Source organism: Trichechus manatus, unplaced genomic scaffold (assembly GCF_000243295.1).
Source record: "Trichechus manatus latirostris isolate Lorelei unplaced genomic scaffold, TriManLat1.0 scaffold00247, whole genome shotgun sequence".
NCBI classification, from domain to species: domain Eukaryota; kingdom Metazoa; phylum Chordata; class Mammalia; order Sirenia; family Trichechidae; genus Trichechus; species Trichechus manatus.
This window is the reverse complement of record NW_004444183.1, coordinates 2,179,579-2,200,942: the sequence shown is the minus strand read 5'-3', so window position 1 is coordinate 2,200,942 and position 21,364 is coordinate 2,179,579.

Sequence of the window (21,364 nt, the reverse complement as noted above, 5' to 3'; positions counted from 1 at the left end):
GTAGTGCTTTTTTTTGTGGTGCTGAAGTTTTCTTTGTTCTTCTTACTCTCTTGTGCTGAGTTACTTTGGTTTGTGGATTTTTTTTTTTCATTTTTGTAGGTTTTTTTTTTTTTTGCTGAGACTTTATGTTTTTCCTCTTTTTTTTTATGACTATGTTTGTTAACTTTATTTGTGGTTACCATGAGTTTTGCCCTTATCTTTCTAAGTTTGAAGCAGTCTATTATTACTTGGTATCCACACTGTAACGGAGCTGCACAGCCCCTCAGGAGGAAGCAAAGATGGTTCACAGAACCAGGTATTTGAGTGAAGGTAGGGGAGGTGGTAAGAGGTAAGGATGAAATCAAAAGAAGCAGAGAAAAAAGCAACACCAGCAGCCAACAAATGGTACATAGACAGCCAGCTAGTGCGGGCTGGTGGAATCCAAGCAGCTGGTGTTTCTCGGACAAGAGACTGTGTCCACGGGAAGCAAAGGGGGCCAAGTGTGGGTGAAGAAGGGTAGGGAGTGGGAAAGTGTATATCACAAATTACCGGAGCTCTGCATTCCCTCAGGAAGAAGCAAAGATGGTGCATGGAGCCAGGTATTTGAGCGAAAGGAGGGAGAGGTGGTGAGAGGTAAGGAAGAAATCAAAAGAAGTGGAAAAAACAACACCAGCAGCCAACAAATGGCACTCAGAGAGCCGGCCCATTCAGGTGTGTGGAATCCAAACAGCCGGTGTTTCCTGGACAAGAGATTGTGGCCGTGGGAAGCAGAGGAGGCCGAGTAGGGGTGAAGAAGGGTGGGGGTTGGGAAAGCATATATTGCAAATCACTGGTTGTTTTGTCTCCCGCTGGAAGCTCCATGAAGCTGCTTTCTCCTACCCCCTGTTTGCTTGTCTCTGACAAGAGTCCAAGATGGGAGATCCGCACTGCGTTAGGTGGTAGGGAACCTCTTCATGAATCTCTCCTTGCTCTCCATTCTCTGTCCATTTTGTCACTCTATTTGGTGCTTGGCTGAGTTCTTTATCTCTTCATTTGATGTTTTAGGGTTTCAGGATTGTTGTTTTCTCTGTTCGGCTTAGTTTTTTGGATCTTTGCTGTGTAGGGATGGTGCGGTGCTTCTGCCTAGAGCGCTATTTTGCCGGAACTCCTCTGCTCTCAGGATTCTTTGTCTTTGGTTTTAGTGAGTGTGATTATGATATGTCTTGGTGATTTTCTTTTGGGGGTCTATTCTATATGAGGTTCGTTGAGCTTCCTGGATGGTCAGCTTTTCATCTTTCATATTATTGGGGAAGTTTTCTGTCAGTAGTTCTTCAATGATCTTTTCTGTGTTTTCTGTTTTCTCCTTGTTCTGGATCTCCGATCACTCACAAATTTTTGCTTTTGATTGTATCCCACATAATTCTCAGGGTTTCTTCACTTTTCTTCTTTCTTTCTTCTGAGTTTTCCTCAAACAGATTTGTAAGCAAGCATTTGTCTTTGATTTTGCTGATCCTGTCTTCCATCATTTCAAACCTGCTCCTCAGCCGTTCTACAACACTGTCCATTTCTGAAATCTTGTTGTTTATCTTTTGGATTTCTAATTGTTGCTTTTGTATGATTTCTAGTTGTGTATTTATTTTAGTATTTTGTTCCTTATTATTTTCTTGAATTCTCTCATTTTTTTGTCTGTATTTTCCATGAATTTGTCTATTTTTTCCTCATTTTTGTCAGCTTTTTGCTTAAACTCTTGGATAATTCTGAATATTAGAGATTTGAATTCCCTATCAGGTGGTTCTAGTGCTTTTCTTCAACTGGAAGGTCATTTGGTGTTTTATTTTGGATGCTTACTAGAACCATCCTGTCCTGTTTTTGTAAATGTTTTGATATTGTCTGCTGCCTTTGGGACATTCAGTAGTTATTTTCCTCATTTACTGATTGTAGATTTGTTTGTTTCATCCTGCCTTTTTTTAAATTTTTTTAGGTCTGAGCAGGCTGGGTGTGCATTCTTTTTTGTTTGCTCATCTGTGGGCACGATACTTTTCATCTGTTTCTCCAGTGGGCACAGTCAGTCACTCAGGTATGGTACAGCAAAGAAGTTCCAGCTGAAGGAGAGTTGCTGGGATGGGTTATTTGTGGCGTGTACTTTTGCTGAAAGGGCGGGCTGAGAATCAGTGCAGGGCAGGTTCCAGTAGGCCGTGCATGTGCTGCTTGGGGGTGTGATGTTCATCGCACGGTGCAGGTAGGCAGCAAAAAGGGGAGATATTGTGATATGTGGAGCTAAGATGGGTATGGGAAACAATAGAGAAATGAGAGAGGAACAGGAGACAAAAACATACCAACAAACAAACCAAAAAGGGTGCTAAGGGAGCTTGCCATTTGAGTGGAGAGATTAGAGACTGAGAAATGGAGAAAAACAAAAAGGGGAAAAAGGGGAAAAGAAAAAAATGAATAAATAAAAATCAGAAAAAAAAAAAAAGAAAGAAAAAGCCCCCAGGGATCTCAGTGGTGCAGCTATGAGGACTGGGGAAGTTTCTCCCAAGCCATGAAGTGTAGCCTAGCTGTAAGGTGTAGTGGTGTCACACAGCATCAGGTTTTCAGGAGACAGGAAGAGAAGGTAAGTATAGAGAGGCAAGAAACTGAGAAATGAAGAAAGACTAGAAGGAAAAAAGGGAAAAAAACAAAACAAAGAAGCAAAAAAACAAAACAAAACAAAAAACCCGAGAAAAAAGAAATGCTCTCAGGGATCCCACTGTGCATCTGCGCAGAGTAAGGGAGTAGCTCCGAAACCACACAGAAGGGGCTCCCAAGCTGAGAAAAGAAAAAGAAATCAAACAAACAAATCAAAACAGAGCAAATCAGAACACACAAACAAACAAAAAAGAAACCCTTGGGGATCCCACCAGCGTGGTGGCACAGGCCGGGAAGCAGTTTCACAGTTGAGTGGTGTTTTGCAGCCTTTCAGGAAGAAGCAAAGATGGCACACGGAGCCAGGTATTTGAGAGGAGGGGGAGGGGCTGAGAGGTAAGGAAGAAATTAAAAGAAGCAGAAGAAAGCAACACCAGCAGCCAACAAATGGCACTCAAGAAGCTGGCCAGTGTGGGCGGGTGGAATCCAAGCAGCACCGGGGTGAAGCTGGTGCTTCCCAGCCAAGAGACTGTGGCCACAGGAAGCAGAGGAGGCCAAGTGGGGGTGAAGAAAGGTGGGGGGTGGGAAAACATATATCACTGGTCACCGGTTGTTCTGTCTCCTGCTGGAAGCTCTGCAAAACTGCTTTCTCGTACCCCCTGTTCACTGATCTCAGATAGGAGTCCAAGATGGCAGATCCATGCTGCATTAGCTGATAGGGACCTCTGCATGCATCTCTCTTCGCTCTCTCCTCTGTCAGTTTCTTATTTCATTCGGTGTTTGGCTGAGTTCTTTATCGCTTCATGGAAGCTTAGGGTTTCAGGATTGATATTTGTCTCTGTTTGACTTAGTTTTTCGGATCTTTGCTGTTAAGGGACAGCATGGTGCTTCTGTCTGTAGTGCCACATTGCCCAGAAATCTTCATGGACTTGTTTTAATTTTCTTCTACTTGAACTTGAACTTGCATATGAACAATTGATGGCCTGTTCTGCAGTCAGCCCCTAGCCTTGCTCTGACTGATGATATTGAGCTTTTCCATCATCTCTTTTCACAGATGTAGTCTATTTGATTCCTATGTATTCCATCTGGCAAGGTCCACATGCATAGTAGCCATTTATGTTATTGAAAAACAGTATTTGCAACGAATAACTCGCTGGTCTTGTAAAATTCATCATACAAGCTCTGGTGTCATTTCTATCACTAAGGCCGTATTTTTCAACTACCAGTCCTTCTTCTTTGTTTCCAACTTTCACATTCCAATCACTGGTAATTGTCAATGCATCTTGATTGCATGTTTGATGAATTTCAGACTGCAGAAGTTGGTAAAAATCTACAATTTCTTCATCTTCGGCATTAGTGGTTGGTGAATAAATTTGAATAATGGTCGTATTAACTAGTCTTCCTATCACTGACAGTGTTGTACTTCAGGATAGATCCTGAAGTGTTCTTTCTTACAATGAATGCAAGGCCATTCCTTTTCAGTTTGTTATTCCTGGCATTGTCTGATTCAAAACGGCCAGTGCTAGTCCATTTCAGCTCACTAATGCCTAGGATACCAATCTTGATGACTTCCAATTTTCTTAGATTTACTTCTTACATTCCACGTTCCATTGAAGAGTAGACACTTACCTGCCACGATGGTTACCAGACAGTAAATACCCAATACTTATTTGTTGAAAGAATGATTTCACTTGATTTCTGAGAATGGTACATTAACATCTGATGTTCAGGGTGGTGAACAGACTTATCCAAATTGCAGAGAACTGGGGAAATTGTGGTTCAGATCAGAATCTCTGATTAAAAATTTATGTCTGTTCAACTTGGAGGTGATCAGTCTTCTTAGGACTTTAGTTTCCCTGAAGGGAGATTAAGAGATTAAACTATCCCATCTTGAAAATATGTTCCAGCTCTGGATGTGCTGAAAGTTGAGACATTCAGGACCTTCATGCAGCAGGATGAGGTGATTAGAGTAGCATGGCTTAGTGAAGAAAATATTTTAAGATCCTGGGTTCCATTCCTGGCTCCACCACCTCCAGTGTGTAGCCATGGGCAAAGCATTGAAGCTCACAGTCTACCAGTGGCCTCCTATAGGAAATGAGGTAACAGTACCTACCTCGGGGCTGAAGAAGGAGAAAACGATACAGGCAGGCAAAGGTACCAGCATGATGCCTGGTGCATGGCAAAATGCTCAGTAAACATCATTTCTTCCTTTGCTGTGCTGGAGAGGGAAGACATCAACTAAGGGAACAGAGGGCAGCATGGGGAAGAGCCAAACAAAAGCCACATCAGAATAGGGTCACGAATCAGTCAACATTTTCTGCTTAACAAATGCTCCCTATTTCTGTGTACTTCTAAAAAGTGAAGGCAAATGTCCTGCCTCCTCTTATGTACTAAGAACAGCAACCAAGGAGGAAAATGTTAGCATTTGTGCCTTCTGAGGTAATTGCTAACTTGTAGATGCAGAGTATTTGCAGAGCTCAAACAGGACCATTCAGAGCAAAAGGAATGAGAACCAGATGTGGCTGGAGACTTGAGGCTAGCGTTCATCTACAAGGCACCCCACTGGCCAGCTTTAGGCTCTGCCTCATGTTGTGGCTGAGAAAGGAAGTTGTAAAAAAGATATCTGGCGTAGTTCGAGGATGACCACATAGAGAGTTAAGACAGACTTATGTACTTTAATTCTGATAATGGATCAGAATGTGCATGTCTTCCAAGTTTTAGGCAAAATAAAACAGATTTTTTTAAGAAAAAAAATTTCTTGTTTGCTGAGGATTTATGTCTGATCAAAACCATCCAGGCTTCATAAACTTTAAGTTATTTTAGATTTCACAAAAACATGGTTCGGATGAGCAAATGGGAATTTCAGACTTACTATACTGGATACTACAGAGACAAAAACATCTGTGACTTCGTCGTGAGAATGCAGGTGATGAGACAGCTCTGAGAGTGATAACTACATCAGGTGTCACTAATAGTCAGGCAGGGAACCTCAACAATGTCCAGTTGGAGAACTGACTGGGTAGGAAAACTAGTAGAAGGTTATGTGTTATGGGTATTTTGTCCCTCAAAAAGACATGTTTATGTCCTAACCCCTGGTACCTGTGAGTATGACCTTATTTGGAAATGGGGTACTTGCAGATGCAATTAGTTAATATGAGATCATAGTGGGGTAGGGTGGGTCCTAATCCAATTTGAGTGGTGTCCTTAGGAAAAGAAGAGAGGAAACACAGACACAGACACACACAGAGGGAGGACGGCCATGTGAAGGTGGAAGTGGAGACTGGAGTGATGCTGCCACAGCCAAGAAACAACTGGGCTACCAGAAGCTGGAAGAGGCAAGAAAGGATCTTCCCCTAGAGCCTTCAGAGAGAACATGGCCCTGCCAACACACTAAATTTGGATTTCTAGCCTCCAGAACTGTGAGAGAATAAATTTCTGTTCTTTCAAGTCACTGAATTTGTGGTAGGTAGCTTGTCATGGCAGCCCAGGGAAACGAATCCACTATTGTAAAAATCCAGGTGAGAAATAATTAAGCTGAGGCAAGATGGTAGCCTATGGAAGGAAAACAGGAGATAGCTGTAGAAGGTCGCATCCATGGGGCTGGTTCATTAATTGAAAGACGAATGGAGAAGGTAGGCTGAGGGACATGGGTAGTCTAGGATGAATCTATATTTCTTACTGGAGCTGCTGGGTAGGTGGTTGTGCCATTCAGTGTAATAAGAAACCCTAGGAACACTTTAGGAAAAATTATTTAGCCTTTCTAAACCTCAGTTTCACCTTCTGTATAATTCAGAAAACGTCCTTAACTTCACAGGTTTTTAGAAAAATTCGGCAATTTTCTAAAATGCCTAAATTGCCTGGAACATAAAAATAAATAAATAAATAAAAACGGTTGCCATCAGTCAATTCTGACTCATGATGACCCCATATGAGTCAGAGTAGAACTGTGTCCATAGGGTTTTCAGTGGCTGATTTTTCAGAAATAGATCAGCAGGCCTTTCTTCTGAGGTTCTTCTGGGTGGACTCAAACCTTCAACCTTTCAGTTAGCAGCCAAGTGCGTTAACTGTTTGCATGACTCTGAGACTCTGCCTGGAACATAGAGAGTGTCTAATAAATGTCCCTTGCCCTCACTAAATGCCCTCCTTCTGCTCAGCCTCCTTCCTTCAAGCACAGTGTTGCAGTAATGAACCTTTCCTTTGCAGATTGGGTCTTCTCACCTGTACCTTATTGAGACATTTCGTTGGTCTGGATGCCATGGCTCTTAGCTGGCTAGCATTAAGTCATTGAGCTAAATCACCATCATCCTCATTCAACACAACGTTGCTGCTGGAATGTAGGCATTTGTTGGCATGGGAGGGTAATATTTTTATATTGTCTTAAGAAATTAATCTAGCTTCTTATTACTCCCTGCAGCCTTGGTGTGTAGAGGACTGATCAACAAAGGAGGACTCTCCTTCTCTGACCAGGTTTTGAGTAGCAGCCAGTCAGGCCTCCATAAGGCCATGCTCTGGGGGGGCAGAGAGAGAGTGATGCTCAGTGGCTGAGGAAGCTGGGCCATATGTCATCACTGAGCTTCCGCTGCATGTGTAGAGCTCCAGAGGACGGGGGCAGACCCTGCCTGGTGAGTCCAGGAAGCCCCACAGGCTGGCCTGGCACAGCCATTGGCATGACCAAGACCCATGTACAAAGGTCTGGAAGTACATGAAGAACCCAGGCTTCATCTTAAAAACGATGACACCCATTTAAAATTTGTCAGTGGGGCCAGTTTAAAATTCGAGTTTTATGAGGATAAATTGTTTATGGAGTACAGTGTTCTTGAAATAATCTGTTTTTTTCTTAATTTCTGTGAGAAGAGGCTCATAGAAGGTTGTGATTGGGTGAAAGTTGTCTTTTGTTTTTGAGAAAGGGGATGATAGTCTATATTCTTTCACCATCTTGCCTTCTTCTTAGTTCAGTAGGTTTCACAGCCAACCGCAATATGTTTGGCGGGTGGTAGGCGTAACTTCTTGGCTGAGTCACTTGCTTTAAAAGACACATCATCTGGAAAGATCAATTGCTAGAGGAGCAGATCACGTTTGGTGAAGTAGAGGGCCAGCTACGGTGTGAGAGACCCTCAGTGAGATGGACTGGCACAGTAGCCACAGGGATAGACTTGAATATGCTGGCAGTTGTGAGGATGATGTAGAACTGGCCAATGCTTTGTTCTGCTGTTCATAAGGTCACCATGAATCAGAGTTGACTCAGCGGCAGCTAACAACAACAGCCATAGCTTCACTTTCGCTGAGGGAAAATGGAAAGCCAGCTCTGGCATCATCATTTGCTTACATAAGACCCTTTGACCAAGTCCACATCCCATCTGTGCCTTGTCCATCACTGGTTAATCACGCTGTTTAAAATAAACTAGTAATTTGATTTTTACAGGGAACTTCATTAGGATGGGGAAAAATTAAATTTTACAAGGAAAGGAGGAAACTATTGAATAAAAAATATGACACATAATTGAATTTTAGGTCCATGGTGCTCCAGTGTGATTCAATTCTGACACGTGGAACAAGTAATGAGATGATAAAGTCCTCTTCTTCCATGCGGAAGCCCACTAAACCACATGAATAATGTGGAGTTCAGCCTCATCTGGTTCTCTTAATTATGTGTGACCTCTTTACTCTGCAGGCAGAATCTAGTATTTGTGGGTGGCTTTAGGGCCCATAGACATTTACCAGACTGTACAGTGCACCACAGAGCATGATGGGTATGTTAACATCTCATTTCATCCTCAAAAACCTGAGTGCGGGAGGTAATATTTTCTTTGTTTTACATATAACGTAACAAAGGCTTAAAGAAGATGGAAACATAACACATTTAGGATGTACCAGAGCTGGACCTTGAACTCTGTGCTTCTGATTCTAAATTGCATGTCATTTCTATCACACACATAGTTACTTCTAGAAGGACATTTAAACTGAAGTAGAAATGGACTCTGCAATCCTGCTGGGGCTGATATATCTACTTACTGAGTTTCTAGTACTGGTTGTGTTTTTTCTTGGCATCTTATTCAGTTATAGAAAATACGAGGGGGAAAATACTCATATTTTGTGAGAGGACTCGAGCAGTCAATTCATAAATGAACAATTTATTTAAGAATGAATTGCCACTTTCTTAAAACCATCAATAAGCAAACGTTTTTTGAAAAGGTGGCACTCAATGCTAGAGAGACTGCAGTGAAAGGACACTCTCCTACACTGAAGACAAGAGTGTCAATCGGTTTTTGTTGCTAGCTGCCATCGAGTTGGCTCCGACTCATGGTGACCCTATGTACAACAGAATGATTCATTACCTGGTCCTGTGCCATCTTCACAATCGTTGGTATGCGCGAGTCCATTGTTGCAGCCACAGTATATTTTGAGTGCCTTCCAACCTAGGGGGGATCATTTTCCAATCAGACAAAATTCTGTTGTGATCCATAGGATTGTGATTGGACAATTTTCAGAAGTAGATTGCCAGGCCTTTCTTCCTAGTCTGTCTTTGTCTGGAAGCTCCATTCAAAGCTATCCACCATGGATAACCCTGCTGGGATTTGAAATACCAGTGGCATAGCTCTGAGCATCATAGCAACACACAAGCCACCACAGTATGACAAAATGAGATGGGTGGCGGGTGAATTGGTTTAATCTTTCTAAAAAGTGATTTGGCAATACATTTGGCAATATATGCCAAGAAACTTAAAAATGACAATACCACTTGGCACAGGCAATCCTCACCTTCAGTTGCCTCCTAAGCAATAAAGTATATTGACATATGGACATACATACAATAATACATTTAGTCTATTTTTCCTTCAACCTGCTATTACAAGAGGACAGTTCAAAAGTCCTTCCAAATCTTCATTTATTTCTGGAAGTTCTCTAGGAGCTTAAGCAACAACTAACAACAGAAACCTTGTCCTTATTTTCCTCTTCCCCTCTGGTCTTTTTTAGTGAAGACTGCTGCCTGTTGCTGGGTAAAGTGCTGGTCACTCCCTTTGGTCCTGGGAAGTCACATCTCCTCTGCTGGACACTATTGTCCCTGGGCACAACCACACCGTGGTGCTCTGGAATCTGCCTATGAAGGAGCTGAGACAGTGGTTAGGATGGGCAGGGGCCACGGGGAGGCGGGTGGTGACTGCTGTCACGTCGTCATCACATCACTGAGGACCTTTCCTCTCATAACTGAGCCTCTATGAGTAGACTGAACTTGTGTGCTCCCGTCTCATCCTGTCTCAGGAGAATCACTGGACTCTCCAGCCACCTCTGGCCCCACCAGCCAGCCAGCACATCTGGATTCCAGTACTGACCAAGGCTTGGCCACAAGCCTGGATTCCTGCCCACGTATGTGTATTCACACTCAAATGAACTCATTGGTCCTTGTTTCACAGCCAAACAATTGTTGGACCCCAGGCCTCCTCAAGCAGTGTTGCAGAGAGCTGGCAACTCTGTACTTGGGGTGGGCAGAGCGGGGCTGACTCATTTCTTACCAAAACCAAAACCAAACCCGTAGCTGTCGAGTTGATCTAACTCATGGTGATCTCCTGTGTAACAGAGTAGAACTGCTCCATAAAGTTTTCTCGGCTGTACTCTTTTTGGAAATAGATTGCCAGGCCTTTATTCCACAGCACCACCGGGTGGGTTCAGACTGCCAACCGTTAGGTTAGTGGTTGAGCACAAACCATTTGTGCCACCCAGGGATTCCACCTCATTACTTACTGCTGCCTTTTTCTGGTCTGGGTTTGCTGGATGTCCTCTCCAGCGTGAGGCAGGACACACAGCAGGAGCATCACCAATACTCACAGGTCGACCCCTGTGCTTGGGCACTTACGCAGGGTGAAAGGAATTTAGATTTGAAACAGCACCTCTTTGGGTGGCCTGTTTGCCGTGCCACATGAAGCTGTGGTGGCGTGGCCCTGCTGACCTCTGGCCCCGGGCTGCTAACTGAAACAAGGTGAGCATTTCTAAGGCCGCCCTGTCCACGGGAGGACCAGAGAATAAATCTCAACCTATTTACACTCTCTTTTCCCTAAAGGTGATAAATGGCTTCCCCCGTTTAAACCGGGCCCCTCCTGGGCTCTTTTATTTGCTGCTCTGGTTTTAAGAGGGGGAAAGGTATTGAGTATCTTTCAACTGTTTACCAGCAAAATGCCAAAGATCGGATTACCAGCTTAGAGTGATTCATCTTTCCTCCCCAATCAAAGCCATGTGTACACAGAGTCTGTGTACGTATTAGTTCATTTCACCCATTCAGCCTGCTCAGGAGTGGGAGGCAGGGACAAAGGCCCGGAAAAAGAACGACAGAGTAATTGGGATGGCAGGCAGGGAACAGCTTGAGCCCCTTTTCTGCCTTCACGTGAAGACTTTAATGGTTTTTTTTTAAACAAAAGTGTCTCTGATTTCCCCACTGTCAAGCCAATTAATGATGTTTTTCCCAGGCTCCTGGTCTGAGAGATGTTTTAATTTGGGAGAAGTTTCCATGACAAAAACATGTACTGACCTTTGGTGAGAACCAAAATCCATATTTGAAGAAAAATGTGAGGTAACCATGTGTCTGAGACAGACTGAGGGGGTGGAATGAGAAGCACTGTTACCACTGGATTTTAAGATGAGGGACCATTTTGAATACACAGAAAAGTACAGAGGATAACGTACTGAACACCCATATACCCACCATCAAAATTCTAACATTTTGCCACAGATACACATACACATAAACATGTATGCACACATGGACGCATGTCTACACACGCACGCCTACACAATGTACATACATATTTTTATTTACTACAGACAGCTTTTATTAAGAAAGAAAACACACAGAGTCCACTGCAGCCCCTGTGCCTCACTCCCTAGAGGACATGCTGTCCTTAAATTGATGTTTCTCCTTCCCATGCACATTACTATATTATTACTATGTGTGAACGTATCAAGAGTAATACATACCAAATTGTTTAATTTTTATTTTAATACATCCTTTCTGTAGTACAGATTTTTTCACTCGACATTATGATTTATGATTTAATAATGTTGATACATGTAGCCTAATTTATTTTATTTAACTGTTGGGTAGTATTTCATTTCATGTGTATTATACGATTTATTTAATCATGATTGGTTGTGGTGGTGGTGGTGGTTGCCACTGAGTTGGCTCCTACTCATGGAGACCTCATGTGTAACAGAATAAAACACTGCCTGGTCACGTGCCATCTTCATGATTGTTGGTGTGTTTGAATTCATTGTTGTGGCTATCATGTCTATCCATTTCATTGAGGGTTTCCCTTGTTTTCGATGACCCTCTACTTTACCAGACATGATATTCTTTCCTACCAGTTGGTCTTGACGTGTGCAAAGGAAGTAGCCAAAGTCTCGCCATCCTCACTTCTAAGGATCATTCTGGTTGAATACCTTCTAAGACTGATTTGTTCGTTCTTGTACCAGTCCATTTCCTTTTCACATTTTTTTGCCCGTTTGTACGACTTACCTTTTTAAAACTGGTTTGTAAGTGTTCTTTGCACTTTCTGGATACTAATTCTTTGTCAATTCTATGTGGGTTGTTTCCTCACTTTTTTTGTGGGTTCTTTTGTTTCAGAGAAACTTTTTGAAGTTTTAAATAATAAAACTTATTTATTTTTAATTTTGAGGTTTTTGCTTTTGGGTCTTAAGAAAATTTTTCTTCTAGAAGGTCATAAAAATTTTCTTTTAGAAATATTACGATTTTGTGTTTCTCTTTAAACACATTTGAAACTTAACTTTTTCTGTATTGAATTTATTTTCATATTTGGACAACCAGTTATCTCAGCCCCTTTCAGTGGCTGCGCCTTCCATTCCCCACAGACACGTCAAGTACCCAGATAGTCATGCCTGTATCTCTTTACCATTGCTCAGGCAAGACATGTTGGGGTATCCTGACTATTTTGTATCCAACATTCAATCCACTAGCAAATTTTGTCTGTCCTACCTTAAAAACAGACCTCCCCAAACCAGCCAGTTATCATCCCCTCTACCACTGCCTCTCAATCCCAAACTTCCACCACCTTTTGCCTCCTAATCAGTCCCCCATCATCTCTTGCTCCCCTACAACTTATTGTCTATACAGCAGCAGATCTATGGCTTTAAAACATACATTTGATCACGTCATTCCCTGCTCAAGACTTTCTAGTGACTACCCATCACACTCCGAATACTATTCACAATCTCACCGTGGTCTACGGGACCCATCGTGTGCTGGTTGCTGGCTACTTCCTGAACCTCATCTCCTCTTACCCGCACACTCTCTTGCTCGCTGTGCTGTAGACACACTTGTTGCTGTTGCTCACACACTTCCACTGGTTCCCGTGTCACAGCCTTTGCACTTGCCATTTCTTCCTGCAGATAGCTGTAAAGCTCGCTCTGACTTCATTCAGGCTTCTGACCAAATATCCTTTCAGCTGAGGGATCTTTCCTATGCACATTCTCTAAAATAGAATCCTCTCTATCCTCTTACTTTAACTTTTTTCATAATATTTATCGCTACTCGCTATTGTAGTATAGTCTATTTGTTTACTGCATGCCTTACCTACTAGAATGTAAGCACCACTGTTGTTGTTGCTGTTAGGTGCCATCCAGTCATTTCCAACTCATAGCGACCCTGTGTACAACAGAATGAAACACTCCCCGGTCCTGCACCATCCTCACAGTCATTGTTATGCTTGAGCCCGTTGTTGGAGCCACTGTGTCAATCCATCTCATTGAGGGTCTTCCTCTTTTTCCCTGACCCTCTACTTTACCAAGCATGATGTCCTTCTCCAGGGACTGATCCTCCTGATAACATGACCAAAGTGTGTGAGTTGAAGTCTCGCCATCCTTGCTTCTAAGAAGCATTCTGGTTGTACATCTTCCAAGACAGACCTGTTCATTCTTTTGGCAGTCCACGGCACATGCAATATTCTTCACCAGCACCACAATTCAAAGGTGTCAATTCTTTTTCGGTCTTCCTTATTCATCGTCCAGCTTTCTCATGCGTATGAGGCGACTGAAAACACCATGACTTGGGTCAGGCGCACCTTAGTCTTCAAGGTGACATCTTTGCTATTGCAATTTTGTTGGTTTTATTCATTCCTCTATTCTGACTGCCAAGAAGAGAGCCCGGCATACAATAGAGCCTTAAAACATACGGGAAATGAATGAAAAAGTAAAGTTTTCAGTTTTATGGTAATAGCCTCACTGAGTTGAAACTCCTTAATAAACAGGTGTTCTAAGACTAGGGTATCTGATAGATGCCCTTCCATTTTGCTTCTTTATAAAAATTGTCTTAGCTATTCTTGGGCCTTTGTTTTCTATATGAATTTTATGATCAATGTTTTAATTCCACATAGACTTCCATTGGGATTTTGATTGGAAATACAGTGAAATCATAAATTAATTGTAGGTAAACCCCATTCATAAATATGGAAAATTTTTCCATTTATTAAGGTTTTCTTTTATGTCTTTTAATAATGATTTGTGATTTTTTTCTATAAAGGGCATGTGCATATTTTCCTAGATTTATTCTTGGGTACCGTTATAGTCCTGCCCCATAATGAATAGGCTCCTTCTCTTTTTACATTTTCTAGTTGTTTATTACTGATGTATAAAAATAATATTCATTTTTATAACCTCAAACCTTGTAGTTTGATTTTATATCCATTAATTTTTTTTCATTGATTGTCTTGATTTGGGGGTGGGGGTAAACAAACATCCCATCTGCAAACGAAGACAATTTTGTTTCTTTGCCTCTCATTCTTATCCTTCTTATGTCTTTTTTTTTGCATCTTACTGCATTGGCTTTCTACTGACTGGATAGAAGCAGTGACAGCAGACATCCATGTTGTATCCTCTATTTTAATAAGAATGTTTTTAATATTGTACTAATAGGTATGATGTTTACTACTAGTTTGGTGTCATTTACTAAGTTCCCTTATTACTACCTTGCACAGGTTTTATGATGAAATAGTGTTGAATTTCATGGATTTTTTTCCTTTAATATTCTATTAGTAACTCATTGCTGTCAAGTTGATTCTGACTCATAGCAACCCTATAGGACAGAATAGAACTGCCCCACAGAATTTCCAAGGAGCGGCTGGTGGATTCGAACTGCCCACCTTTTGGTTAGCAGTCAAGCTCTTAACCACTGCGCCACCAGGGTTCCTATCTACTAATACACAAGTTTAATTCATTCACATTTCTTGTTATAGCTGACATATTTGGACTTATTCTACTAATCTTATCCTTTGTTTTTTCTTTATCATTTTTTCTTGCTTTTTTAAAAAAAATTCTTTGTGCCTTCTGTTGGACAGAGATTTAAATTTTTTTTTAAAGATAATACTATTGTTGTTGACTGTGGGTGCCGAGATCTATGTCTGCTTACTCACCACTGTACCCCAAGCAGCCTAATGCAGTGACTAGAGGTGGGCACTCAGTAATATGGCTGACTGGCAGAAGACATGTTTCCCACTGAAGACCTTTATAACAGCAACACCATGGGACTGCTGGTGTTTCCCTCTTCATTTTGGTCATCACCAGCTTAATTTCAGCTATTTATTGTCCTTGTGGTTGTCATATTTTCTTTCCCAACCATGGTATAAGTGGTTAATGTACTCAGCTGCTAATTGTAAGGTTGGAGGTTCAAGTCCACCTAGAGTCAACTCAAAAAAAAGGCCTGGTGATATACTGTTGAAAAATCGGCTATTGAAAACCCTATAAGCAGAGTTCTGCTTTGACACACATGGGGTCACCATGAGTCGGAATTCATCTGACAGCAATTGGTTTAATTGGTCTACGTTATTATAACCTTGTAGTTTTGACATCTTTCTTTATACACTATCTCAATTTTTTTTTATGGTGAGACACCAGGTATAAAGAGAAGCAGAAAAGCATGGAACTGATTCGTATTTGCAATAAGAAGTGTTTTTATAAAACAAAAATTAGACCCTTCAGCTATTTGCCCTGTTTTCTTACACGTGGCTATAAAATCAGACTCACAGAAAGTGGACTCTCTTTTCTTCACTCCCCTCTTGCCCGCAGTGGAAGCTGCTCTGAGGTTCACACGTCCTCTGACATGGACAAGGAATTCTGGGGGTACAGGGACAAGCAGCTCTGACAGAGCATATTAAGATGAAGGTGACCAAATTAGCATTGGCCAGACAGTGCCCAGTGGGGCTTGCACAGCTGGGAAGTTCAGCAAGAAAAGAATTTAATTAAATATTTGACAGGACGGGACAAAATGAAAGACCCTTTTGAGAAAATAACACTGTTTCTCAGAGAAGTAGGAAAATGCCTTGTGGAATAGTGTTTCCAGAGCAGGGCGGGATGGACATTAAATTTCAGAGCACTGCAGTCATTTGGCACCGAGGCCAGACCACTCAGCTCTGGTCTGGTTCTAACAGCGGAGCTGGTAAGAGTTACCTTGGTGTTTTTTTTGGAAAAAAAACACTATTGCGTGTGTAACATTTCACAGTTGGCAAATCACTTTTATACAAACAGCTTCCCGTAAGCCTCTGTGAACACCCTGTGAGAAAATTTTAATTGTGTTTATTTTGCAGAGAAGTTTCATTTTAGCTCACCATTTTTCAGCGCCTACTGTGTGCCAGACACTGTATAAAAACAACTAATTCAGCCTCTCAGCCACCTTGGGGTTGGGAGTGGTGTCCACATTTACAAATGAAGAAACCACAACTCTTGGAAGCTGGGAGCCAAGCAGTTTACACATGATGAAAAAGGGCTCTAATCTGGACCTTCTGACTCTATTTTCTCTGGGCTTCCTGGCCCTCTGTGCCACGTTTACCTGTACAACACGTGCAACATTCCCAAGTTCAAAGATGCCCAGCATGACCCATTACTCCCAGTCATTGCTAAAAATCAACGTGACCAGTTGGGGTAAGGGAGGCACATTGGTAAAATTAATGACACCGTTTTTTCAATGTTTTGTGGGAAAGTTCTCATAACACCTTTCCCAGCATTTATTTCCCTAATCGATTTCCCAAATAGAAACTTCTCCCATGTCCAGTTACCCAGGGGACATAAAACCCATTAAGGAGTCATGTGGCCCCAGTGTCTGAGACCTGACCTTGCCACCTACTAGCAGCGTGGCCTTGGGCAAGGCTCTTGACGTTCTTGTGCCTCAGTTGTCTCATCTGTTAAATGGGTGTTAATAGTAGTAACTGCCTAGTAGACTTGTGAAAACTCCATGACTTGAAGTTGTAGCCCTCAGAACAGTACCTGGCACATAATGTAAGTATGACCAACCCTACTACTATAGTTACTTAACCTCTCCAACTTCAGCTTCTTGTAGAATGGGAACAATGAAAGTGCCACTCCATTGGGTTCTTGAAAGATTAAAGAAGGCAACTCCCTGTGGTAGTCAGGATAGTTGCCCCCCAGAGACACCCACGTCCTAATCTGAAGAATTTGTGAATATGCTGGGATGCATGGCAAGGAGGAACTCAAGTTGCAGATGGAATTAAGGTTGCAAGTCCAGTGACGCTGAGATGGGGAGATCATCCGGGATTATCTGGGTGGTTCCAATGTAATTTCAAGGGGCCTTAAAAGTGGAAGAGGAAGGGAAAAGAGTCCAAGTCAGAGTGATGTGATGTGAGAGACTCAGGCGGCCAAACTGGCTTTAAAGACAGCCATGGGCCAAGGAACATGAGTGGCCTCCATAAGCAAGAACAGGAAGGAAATGGATTCTTCCCTAGAGCTTCCAGATAGGCACACAGCCCTGCAGCACTTGATTTTAGCCTAGGGAGACCCATGTCATACTGCTGACCTCCACAGCTATACGATAATAAATGTATGTTGTTTTCAGTCACTAAGTTTGTGGTAATGTGTTGCAGCAGCAATAGAAAACTAATACGCCCACAAAAGGTGCCCACAAGGTGCTTTGCTCAGAGTAAGCTTCCATACATGACACCATCATCTTTGTCATCACTGTGGGTTCAGGGCATGGAAGATTCAGAGGTTAGATGTATAGCAGAGGTGCTCACTGTGTCTCTCTAACACATCTTCCTCCACCCCACCTCCACGTAGACATCACTTCCTCATCCAAACCACAGAGCAAGCTGAGGAGAGCCAGGAGCCTAGACAACTTGTGGCGTCATGCTGCGTCACACACGGTATGGCAAATGGCAGCAGCCCTCTGATCTTCCCTCTCTTCTGGTATTGGTCCTACCCCGCCTTGTGCTAAAGTTACCTGTTTGCTTACTGCCTCCCCTGCTAAGATAGGTGTCACTTCAAAAGCGATCATATGTCATATTATTATTTTGTATTCTTCACAGCTTTTTGCACATGACATGTACTCAGAAAATGTTTCTGGAAAGAATGAATCAACGATAAAAGTCTGTCAACCCACAGCCGATGGAATGAAACAAGACATCATTTGGTTAGGGTGTATATCATGGGGTCTTGTAACTTCACAGAGGGATGGATTTTTCTCTGATGTCTGAAAAACAGCTCTCCAATCTGCCAGACCCCAGCCACACTGGTTCAAGCAGATGTCTCCTGAATCTGAAAGACTTCTCATAGTGCACAGATATGAAAATAAGGGAAGCGTCCCCACAATAAATTCATCCATCAAACACATATTTTACCCTGAGATCTCCATTCCGTCAAACACATGAATGCACACATAGAATAACTTACTAGCTTCCTTCATAGCAACAGCACAGAGCTACCATTTCTGGCAGGCACTGCATTACAAACTCTCCATGAATCCTCATTACGCTCTTGTAAAACTCTCTGAGGTAGGTTTCAACAGACTTCCATTTGCCCATAGGGTTGTTGTGTTTCAAGTTGATCATGCATCGTGCCTAGGGCTCCCAGGTCGCCTGGCCCCAGCTCTCCTCACTGCAGCCCTTGGAGGCCACAGCACAGGGTCACACCACGACTGTCCAACTGCTTTTGTTATCTTCCAGGAGTCCTTGCTATAGAAAACAATTCTCTGCTTTCACCAGACGTATTGAAACTATTTAGAATTCAAAAATAATGAGCAGGTACTTCAGATTCAATAATCTCCTTAGCAACTTCTGGCCTGAGCATGTCGGTTTCTAAATGAATTAAAAACCAGAAGTCCAGCCCACTTCAAAGTTTGAATAATCATTTTATATTGAATTAGTAGGTCAGGAAAAAAGAGAGCTATCCATCTAGCAATATTCAATTTCTAATCTTACAAAATGGGGACTTTATTTGAAAAACCCTATTTAAATATCAGATTTCTATCCAAGTCACTTTCATTGCATTTATTCAATTTATGCAATAACTTGCAGAAACAGAGACTCAAAAGATGGAATAGAAATTCTATTAAATTAGACTTTAGGCTTTTGATATTCAGACATATTCCGTAAAACAAGCAAGCAAATACACAAATACAGCATTAAATAGCTCTAGAGCTACTGGCAAATTAACCATTTGGGAAAACAATAGAGTTAGAATCCTAGCTCACATCCGAACTCTCGTTTGAAGAGTAATTATGAATAATGCTCTCGCTTTCACGACAGATAAACCTGTTTTAATCCTGGTTTCCCATTTACTTGTGTGAACTGAAATGATTAACAACTTCTTTTCTCATCTGTAGAGTGAGGGATAGCCCCTCATGAAGTTGATTTTTGTGTAGATTGAGTAAAATGGTGTTTGTAAGCACCATAGTAGAACACCAGGCTCCTCATAAGCCCCCAGGCCTGATGGCAAAAAAGAAAAAAATCTTACACTGAAACAAATTCCAAAACAATAAGACATAAGTAGAAAGAAAAAGTAAATCAATATTTATATATTATTGAGATGGAAAAGGCTATATGAAGCAGAACCCGAGTGGTAGAAGCTATAAAGCAAAGATAGGATATGTATAAGCACATGAATGCATGAGATGTCTACAGAACTGGAAGGTCATCCCTGCAGAGGGAGTATGCATAGTGGCTAAGAGCATGGATTCCAGAGCCAGTGGGCCTAGATTAGAACACTAGCTTTACCACTTAGTGCTGTGTGAACTAGGACAAGTGATTTTACCTCTCAGTGCCTCAGTTTCCTCAACTGTAAATATGATAATAATAGAACTTACCCTCACAGGGCTGTTGTGATGATTAATGATATATGTTTGTAAAGAACTTAGAACAGTGCCGGGAATGTGATAATGCATATATATTTGTCAGTATTGTTAGCTGTTTTTAAGTTAGCCCCTGACTCATGGTGACCCCATGCACAATGAGATTGGACCACTGGAACCCATAGGGTTTTCTTTTTTAATTGTTTTTTTTTTTTTTATTCTTGTAGTTTAAATGAAGTTTATATTTCCAGTTAGTCTCGCATACAAAAATTTAAATATACATTGTTATGTGACCCTAATTACTCTCCCCAAACTGTGACAGCACACTCCTCCTTTCCAACCCTGATTCCCCATGTCCATTCAACGAGCTCCTAACCCTCTCTGCCTTCCCATCTCTTCTCCAGACAGAAGTTGCTCTTGTATCTACTTGAGCTAAGAGACACACTCCTCACAAGCATCACTTTATGTCCTACAGTCCAGTCCAATCCCTGTCTGAAGAGTTGGCCTCAGAAATTGTTTTAGTTCTGGGCTGGTAGAGAATTCAGGGGCTATGCTTTCCTGGGTTCCTCCAGTCTTAGACCATTAAGTCTGGTCTTCTTACTAGAATCTGAGTCCTGCACCCCACCTTTCTCCTGCTCCATCAAGGACTCTCTGTTGTGTTCCCTGTCAGGGCAGTCATTGGTTGTAGCCGGGCACAATCTAGTTCTTCGGGTCTCAGGCTGATGAAGTCTCTGGTTTATGTGGCCCATTCTGTCTCTTGGGCTACTACTTTCCTTGTGTTTTTGGTGTTCCTCTTTCTCATTTACTCCAGGTGGTTGGGACCAACTTATGCATCTCAGATGGCCACCTGCAAGCTTTTAAGACCCTAGACACCACTCACCAAAGTGGGATGCAGAACATTTTCTTAATAAGCTTTGTTATGCCAATTGACCTAGATATCCCCTGAAAGCATGGTCCCCAGACCCTTATCCCTGCTACTCTGTCTCTCAAAGTGTTTGACTGTATTCAGGAAATTTCTTACCTTTGGTTTAGTGCGGTTGTGCTGACTTCCCCTGTAGTGTGTGCTGCCCTTCCCTTCACCTAAGATAATTCTTATCTACTATCTAGTTAGTAAATAATCCTCACCCTCCCTCCCCACCCTCCTAACCATCAAAGAATGTTTTCTTCTGTGTTTAAACCTTTTCTTGAGTTCTTACAATAGTGGTCTTATACAGTATTTGTCCTTCTGTGACTGACTAAATTCACTTAGCATAATGAGTTCCAGCTTCCTCCATGTTATGTTTCATGGCTTTATCGTTGTTCTTTATCGTTGCATAGTATTCCATTGTGTAACCATAATTTGTTTATCCACTCGTCTGTTGATGGGCACCTCAGTTGTTTCCATCTTCCTGCTATTGTGAACAGTGCTGGAATGAACATGGGCATGCATATATCTATTCGTGTGACGGCTCTTATTTCTCTAGGATATATTCCAAGGAGCGGGATAGCTGGATTGTATGGTACTTCTATTTCTAGCTTTTTAAGGAAGCGCCACATTGATTTCCAAAGTGGTTGTCCCATTTTACATTCCCATCAACAGTGTATAACTCTTCCAGTCTCTCCACAACCTCTCCAGTATTTATTATTTTGTGTTTTTTGGATTAATGCTAGCCTTGTTGGGGTGAGATGATATCTCATTGTAGTTTTGATCTGCATTTCTCTAATGGC